The following is a 9,128-nucleotide window of genomic DNA, read 5'->3' as shown; positions in this document are numbered from 1 at the left end:
GTAATGTAGAGGTGGAACGAAACGATCAAGTGGATGCGAGACACGCTTAGATCTCCGCAACACAGGTGGTTCCACCACTGGCTCTTCTTCCACTCTAACATTTCCTTGCTCAACTTGAGCTCTAGGTTGCTGTCTTGACGTACTTGGTCCATCTTCTTGAAAGATAACTCGTCTTATCTCCTCAATCTTCTCTGGTTTAGCATGAAACTTGGCCTCATTGAAATACACATCATTGTGCTACGGATGACCTTTCTGGATTCTGGATCCCAAATCCTGTATCCCATCTCTCCAGACTCACCATAGCCAAGAAATATGCATTTTCTGCTCTTTGGTTCTAGCTTGTTCCTGAATTCCTTCAGAATATGGCTGTAACACTCACAACCAAAGACTCTGAGATGCTTGTATGAAGGCGGCTTGCCCGACCATACCATCTCTGCCACACAGCTTCCTTTTCTAAAACTCTGCGATCGAGGAGACCGATTAATAAGATGAACTGCCGTAGCAACTGCTTTTGCCCAAAACCCATTAGGCAACTCTGCATTAGACAACATATTGCGGACTTTCTCTTGAATCGTGCGATTCATTCTCTCAGCTACACCATTTTGTGAAGGATTGTAGGGAGCAGTCGATTCACGCTTTATGCCTTTTCATCACACAAAAGTCCTGAAAAGCCTTCGAAGTGTACTCTCCGCCGCCGTTATCAATGCGTAAGCATTTGAGCTTCTTGCCACTTTGATTCTCCACCAATGACACAAACGTCTTGAACACTAACAAGACCTCGTCTTTGTGCTTGAGAAAATAAACCCAAACCTTGTGAGAATAGTCATCAATAAACGTTAGAAAATAAGAGGCTCCCCCTAGCGCGACAAGCTAGGCATTAGACCACAAAGATCACTATGCACAAGTGCCAATCTTTGATCCCTTCTGATACCTCTTATCACATGCGGTTCCTGTGTTTGTTTGCCGTACACGCAGTGTTCACAGAATTCAAAATCTTGAAACGAAAAACCAGGCACATAACCAGAATGCGACAGGAGTTCCATTCCCTTCTTGGACATATGTCCCAACCGGCGATGCCACAAGGAAACACTTGGCTGCTCGATGACATTGATTACATTGTGCTTAATACTGGTGGATACATGTAGCATGTAAAGATTCCATGACTTTACACCATGTGCAACTGTTAGTGACCCTTTGGAAATCTTCCACATGTTATTGTCGAACACTGTCACATAACCTACATCATCCAGTACTCCAGTGCTAATCAAGCTCTTCGTAATCGATGGAACATGTCTCACATTCTTCAGCATGAAAGAAGAACCATTCTAGAATTTCAACTACACATCTCCAACACCCAGAATCTCACATGTCTGCTCATTACCAAGCCTGACTAGATCCTTAGTGGCCACGTACGATGTAAACCACTCTTTGTGCGGAGATACATGTAGAGAAGCACCTGAGTCGATTATCCAATCACTCAGTGCATAACCATCCGTTGCAGTCAAAAATGCAGAATCCATCGTGCTTGTGAAGTAGATGTCTGCGGATGCTGCCTTGCACGCATCATCACCATGCACATCCTCATGAGCATTAGTGTCTGTCACATTGATCTCTTCGATCTTCACTGACGATTTCTTCTTCTCATCTGAATCACTGGCCTTTCCTTTGCCTTTTTCCGCTTTCCATTTCAGACAATCCCTTCGCATGTGACCCGATTTACCGCAATGGTAACACTCTATGTCACTGTTAGCCTTCGAGTCACAGGATTTACTGCGTGATTTGCCTCTGTAACCCTTCTTCTCCTTCTTGGCAGTCCTTCCTCTAACCACCAAAGCGCTATTGCCTTTGCCCTTGTCATTGTTCTTCCTGATGACCTCCTCTGTCAACAAACTACCTTCAACATTGGAGCTCATGAGACCATCTGCCGAAACGGAGTTGCTGAGAGTTGTCCTGAACGTATCGCAACTGTCTGGCAATGTGATTAGCAAGAACATAGCTTTCACGGAGTCCTGAAACTGTATGTCTTGTGCAGTTAACTGACTGAAGATCGTGTGAAACTCATTGAGATGATTGGACATCGGCATCCCCTCTTTCATCTTCAAATCCACAAGCTTCTTGAGCCAGTATATCTAAGATGTAGCACTCTGCTTCTCGTACAAACCACAACTTCTGCCATACTCCATATGCCTTTGTCTCTTCTGCCACGTTGAAGTAAACAATCTCGGCTAATGTCAACATGATTGTCGAGCATGCTAACTCATCTATCTCATCCCACTTATTCTGTGACATGGCTTCAGGTCTCTCCCCTTTGAGCTTTATTGGCTTAATCTGCTTCTTCTGCACCAAGACTTGCCAAATCTGCTTCTTCTAGAACGGAAAGTTTGTGCCATCCAACTTCTTTATGTTGAACAGAGTGTCTTGTGAGGACGTCGCCATGACAAACCTCACTGTCTACCTCCCTGGGAAAAATTCAACAGAGTTTCCCCTGTAAACTGGCTCTGGAAACCAAAAAAGAAGCGCTGCTAAGCAATTGAACCACATGCATATAGCACAACTGAGCTCTCAGAAAAATTCGACAGAATCTCCTCTGTAAAACGGCTCTGGAAAACCAAAAAACCAAGCTCAAACTCTGAGTATCCTGTCAACTAGCACGACTGTCTATATGCATAGACTGAAAACCACTGTCACTGTATGTCTCTGGGCATGGTCGTCACCAACTGCGCATATGCCAAAACAATGCCTCAACGGCATCAACAAGCACGAGATGCAATCCAATGACTATCCATAGTCACATACATCCAATGTCGATGCCGAATGGGGTGCTTGAGGGATGCTCCAGCGGTACCGAATCCACCAGTGTGTCCTACGCCATGCTCGGCACACACCAGCTTCAAAAAACCTCACGCAGGACTCTCACAATATGGCTATGCAACTGCCCAAGAACATAAGTTGACCAGAGTGTAATACATCCACAATATCCAAGAAAAGCTGACAACTGCTGCTGCGACGACTGTCCGCTAGCGTGACTCACAACCAGCGGACCCACAATACCATACATATAACTGCTCAATGCATGCCAATGAGCGTAGCCGCCGAACGGCTACACTCGCCCTGCAACCTGAAAGAGCAGAAAAACAGGTATAATGTGATGCCGGAGCCGTGTACCTGGTACCTGGACTGAAGAATGCTCCCATCAATGTGAACGCCACTAACGAGGTCGATGTCGCTGTCGTACTTTTGGGGTTGGCTTGATCCCCAAGACAAAAATAGGGCTAAAAGTGAAAAAAAGAAGCTAAAAATAGGGGGGAGCTCAAGATGGCGCAAATCTTCTCTCTCTCTCCTGCTTTTTCATGCCCCACCTCTCTGTAGCTCTAGTGCCTATAAAAGGGAAGCCCTTGCCTCACTTTTCCACACACTTGGAGCTCTCTGAAGCGAGGACGATACTCTCGGCGGAAGCACATCAAATCGGCTACGTTCCACCTACCTTCTTTCTCTTACTTCTTTCATCCCGATGCCAATCTCATGTATGGGAAGGAACGGTAGGAGTCAATTACACTCTAACTACACATAAATAATAATTCTTATGCATGGAGGTGATGATTTTCTATGTAAATCAGAGATCTCACTTCCCTAAGTACCTCTCTAATTTTTGAAATTATCTAATTATTTAATTATTAAGCAATTTTCAAGATTAATCATCATAATTAGTGTTCTTATCCTAAAATTACATATATCAGCTTGATAATTAGTGTTTTTAACTAGGGTTTAAGGAAAAATTACCTACATATCTTTATTACATTATTTATATATCTAAATTAATGATTTTTAGTGGAAAATAATGGGGACAATCAGTAAAATAAACCCAAAAATTATGAGAAATTACGAGCATATTAATTAGGTTGGAAAATCAAAAGAAAATTTTCTCTCTTATTTTTCTTGATAATATTGTATTTATCAATGAATTTTCATTGCTGAAAAATAAGCTATTTTTAGCCATATGTGAATTTTCAGAATAATTTATGGTGGTTAGAAAATTCAAAAAAAATTACCACTTACATTGTTCATTGTTTTTTATTTTTTGTGATTTTCTTAGAATTTTCCTACATTTATTTAGCCCTCAAAAAAATCAATTTTCTTAAAATATATTGTATTTAACAGTATTTTTACATATTTAGGGCTAAATAATTATAAAAATAATGTTGCGAGTGACCCCTAAAAATAATAAATAGAGACAAGGGGATTGTGTAAATTATTTCTTGAATTTTTCTTATTCTAATCGCTACACACGCAGCATTCTTCTTTATTATATCAATCAATTTCAATCATGCCATGTGTCGGGGACGAGGAAGGCGAGGTGCAAGACAAGGAGCAACCAACACACGTGCTAGTGGGGTTGTTATGCCTCCTGAAGCCCCAACGGCCCCAACTGTAGCAGTGGTAGTAGCAGAGACAAGACCAATCATAGCAGCACCTGTCGTACCAGCACCAGCAGTGGTGGCAGCAGAGCCACACCGATCAACAACCAAGTTTCAATATTAAAAATTCTCTTAACTTAGGATGCATAGCATACATGCTATGAGACTTAGAAATCTAGGAAAATTCAAATAAATCAAACAAAGACTAAGATCGGAAAGGATCCATCCAGAAACAACTTGTTTTCCATGAATGTTGTTTGTTCAAAGTTTGTTTGGCAAAGATAAAAATTATGTGAGGTAAATGACTCTGTCCAGTTGGATGTGGAGACTAAACGCGCCAAGAACACGACTGCAAGATATGGTTTGAATGCGCCAAGAACACGACTGTGAGATATGGTTTGAACGTGCCAAGAACACGACTGTGAGATATGGTTTGAACGTGCCAAGAACACGACTACGAGATACGGTTTGAACACGCCAAGAACACGGTTGCCAGATACAATTTGAATGAGCCAAGAACACGGCTGCGATATGTTGTTTTGAACCGCGAGTTGAATCCCTACTCTCCTGAGTTCCGTCTCTCGCTCAGGCTATGGCCAGGTAGGTCACCGAGTGGATGAGCTGTCGGGTTTCATTGGGCCAAAGAGATCCACGATGCAAATATGGTGCCCACCAAGAGTTAGATCACAACCTCTAGAGGAGCGAAAAGCTTAGAAGGGCTATGAGCATTAATTTTCCGACTACCGCCGGGAATGGGGGTGTGGAGGTCCCTTGGTTGATTCCTCTCCAGTGGTGGCGGGTAGCCTTGGACGAGAGATCAGATTCTAGAACTTTCGACTTGGATATGTTGATATGTTGAACCAAGAGCTAGACCCCTTCTGCAGAATGATGGTTGATGAGGTCCCTTGGTTGGTCAAGTGCTGTTTATGAATGATATTGAAATTCCTTGACCAAATTATTGGATGATGTGCTAGAAGAGCACTAATGAATTGATGGTTTAAAAAAAAGGTTAATTGTTTAGGACTATTTTCAATAGAACTTGTATTCAACTATATTCATTGCTTGAAGGGCTATTTTAACGAACGTGGTGCTAGGAATAATTAAGGAATCTGTCTTTATATGTCAACAGTGCAGTAGTAATTAGATAACAAAAAGATGGGTGCGTGCGGGGTGGAAAGTGGGTGAACGGACGCCCTAATAGCACTATTCTATGGATGGGTGACCCGATTAGTCGGGTAGCTTTCTAACTTAAATTTTGTCGCTCTAGAGAGAGAGTCCCTCACTTAGGGTGACTAAATTGAAATTCTCATCTTAGGGGAACGCGCAACAGTTGTGCCTCTGAAAGCTAGGGGGAAAAAAGCGTTGTGTCTATGAACCAAGAGTGACTTCCCTAAGTGATCCTGCAATTGTTCGAACGTGGTTGAACACTAAGAGAATACTTGGCTATAGGATGACCACATTAGACACAGCTAGTTGTTCCAGCATCCAATTCGATAGGCTTGGCCAGATAGATCTTTACGCTTCCATTTGCGACGAGGTAGAGCTAGGTGCTCTGGCAGCTCATATTCCCTCTTACTAGGTGAGTGGGAATGTCGACCACCGAATTCCAAGATTGGATAGCCGACTACCAAAGTCAACTGTATCCCCCCTTTGAGGGGTGGGTTGCTCACACCTAGTATCAGAGCTAGAAGGTTGTTTGTTTTTCAATTTCTACTTGGCTGAACGGACTAGATCTTGATTGCTTTTAATACTCAATTTCTTCTCCATATTGAATTCCACTCTTAATTAACTTGTAGCCAGAATATGAGAAATTTTACGTCTTCAAGATCATGTATGAGACAACGATGGCTGTCTGTATTATAGACATCGACTATGTGTACCTAGAGACACTACCTTAAGGAGGCAGATTCTATTTGAAGCCCATGATAGCTTAAGATTAGGACACCCTGGCTATGTGAAGATGCTAAATGCAGTCAGGAAAAGCTACTATTGGCCCGAACTGAAGTGAGATGTACTCAATTGTGTCAAGGGCTGCCTAACTTGTCAAAAGATTAAGGCTGAAAGGATCAAAATGCCAGGTAAGTTACAACCATTGGATATACCAAAAATGAAGAAGGAATTCATAAGTATGGTCTTTATTACGGGATTGCCCACAGTTTTGAATGGCTATGACTCAATAATGGTTGTTGTTGACCTATTGACAAAGGTAGCGCACTTATTTCCCATGAAGAAAATTTTTACCGCCATGGATATAGCAAGGATATTTGTCAAGGAGATCTACAGGATCCATGGACTCTCGAAGAGAATAGTAAGCGATAGAGATACTAAATTTACCTAAAAATTTTGGACGTCTCTATTCCAAGCAATAGGAACCCAACTGTGTTTCAATACTGAAAGGGTAAATCAAGTAATCGAAGATATTCTTAGAGCTTACTGTAGCAAAGAGCCAAAGAGATGGATCCAATATCTTCCATTGGTAGAATATGCATATAACTCATCATATCACTCGAGTATTGATATGATGCCATTTAAGGCACTTTACGGCCAAGACTGCTTGTCACCCCTGAACTTTTTAGATCCTACTATCAAGGTGGAAGCGTCGAACCGAATGCTCGAGGAAATGGATCAATAGATTAAGGCGGTTCAAAAGGAAATTCAAGCGGCTAAGGATCGACAAAAGTCCTATGCCGATGTAAAAAGAATTGAAAGGACTTTCAAGGAAGGTGACAAGGTATTTCTTCACTCGGGAAATAGAAGAAACTTAGTCCAAGGTATAGTGGTCCCTATGAGATTGTGAAATGCATGTCCACAGGCATACAAACTAAAGCTTCCAGAACACCTCAAGGTTCATGATGTATTCCACATCAGTCTATTGAAGCTCTATACACCCAAGCCAGACCATGTTCTAGATGACGGCCAAGTAGTCTTGCCAACTCAAGGCGTGTTGTAGTTATATCCAGACCAAATCTTAGAGACTCGAGAGCGGACTATCAGGAACAAAGTAATCAAGGAGCATCTAGTTCAGTGGAAGGATTACCCCACTGAAGACGCAACTAAAGGATCATCCAGAGTTATTTTCGAGATGAAGACATCTCGAGTTCTCTAAGTATGGGAGGATGTAATGTACCGCTCTACTTTACTTGTATCAGCTCAATTTATTAATAAAGGACAACCCATATTTCCGTGTAATTTCTTACGTTAATTTTTGAGTCCTATGGGCCATCTTAGAGCATTTTTCCCACCTAATTATGGTTTTTATTTTGCCTAAGGTTTATAAATTAGTTCAATTCAGATGTAATTTTAAAGGTCCGAGAAAATTCAAGTGACTTAGGACCAAAAAGGTGGGAGGATAAGGTTAAATACCCTTTTCCAGGTATGGATAAGCACGAATAAAGCCAAAAAGGGAGGAAAAGTGTGGGGCAAGGCAGAGATAAGGCTTAGTTAGGTCAAAAAGTGCAAAAAGACTCAAAAATAGGCCACTTTTGGGGTTGGCTTATGCCCAAGACAAAAATAGGGCTAAAAGTGGGGCCGGAGCTCAAGATGGTGCAAATCTTCTCTCTCTCTCTCTCTCTCTCTCTCTCTCTCTCTCTCTCTCTCTCCTGCTTTTTCATGTCCCACCTCTCTCTAGCTAGTGCCTATAAACGGGAAGCCCCCGTCTCACTTTTCCACACACCTGGAGCCCTTTGATGCACATCAAAGCTGAAGCACATCAAAGTTCTCAGCCCCCATCAGCTCCGGACACGTTCCACCTACCTTTCTCTTACTTCTTTCATCCCGATGCTAATCTACGTGTAGGAAGGAACAGTAGGGGTCAATTACGCTCTAACTACACATAAATAATAATTCTTATGTATTGAGGTGATGATTTTTGATGTAAATCAGAGATCTCGCTTCCCTAAGTATCTCTCTAATTTTTGGAATTATCTAATTATCTAATTATTAAGCGATTTTTAAGATTAATCATCATAATTAGTGTTCTTATCCTAAAATTACATATATCAGCTTGATAATTAGTGTTTTTATCTACGATTTAATGGAAAATTACCCGTATATCTTGATTAGATTATTTATTTATCTAAATTAATGATTTTTAGTCAAAAATAATAGGGAAAATTAGTAAACTAAACCCAAAAATTATGAGAAACTAGGAGTGCTTTAACTATGTTAGAAAAATTAGAATAAATTCCTTTTTTTTTGATAATACTGTAATTATCAATGAATTTTCATTGCTGAAATAGGCTTTTTTTTAACCATATTTGAATTTTCAGAATAATTTAAAGTGATTGAAAAATTCCATAAAATTTATCAATTAAACTATTCACTATTATTTATTTTCTATAAATTTTTCAAAGTTTTTCTATATTTTTTTGGCTCTCATAAAAATCAATTTTCTTAAAATATAGTGTATTTCAGCAGTATTTTTGCATAGGGCTAAATAATTATAAAAATATTACGAGTGATCCCTAAAAATAATAAATAGAGACAAGGAGACTGTGTAAATTATTTCTTGAATTTTCCTTGTTCTAATCGTTGCACGCGCAACATTTTCCTTTATTATATCAATCCATTCCAATCATGCCACGCGTCGGACAAGGAAGGCGAGGTGCAAGACAAGGAGCAACCAACACCCGTGCTAGTAGGGTTGCTATGTCTCTTGAAGCCCCAATGGCCCCAACTATAGTAGTGGTAGTAGTAGAAGCATAGGCAGGCCCG

The sequence above is a fragment of the Cibotium barometz genome, chromosome 31, assembly GCF_041138505.1.
Source record: "Cibotium barometz isolate CiBa-2024 chromosome 31, ASM4113850v1, whole genome shotgun sequence".
Taxonomy (NCBI): domain Eukaryota; kingdom Viridiplantae; phylum Streptophyta; class Polypodiopsida; order Cyatheales; family Cibotiaceae; genus Cibotium; species Cibotium barometz.
Note: the sequence above shows the minus strand (reverse complement) of the source record.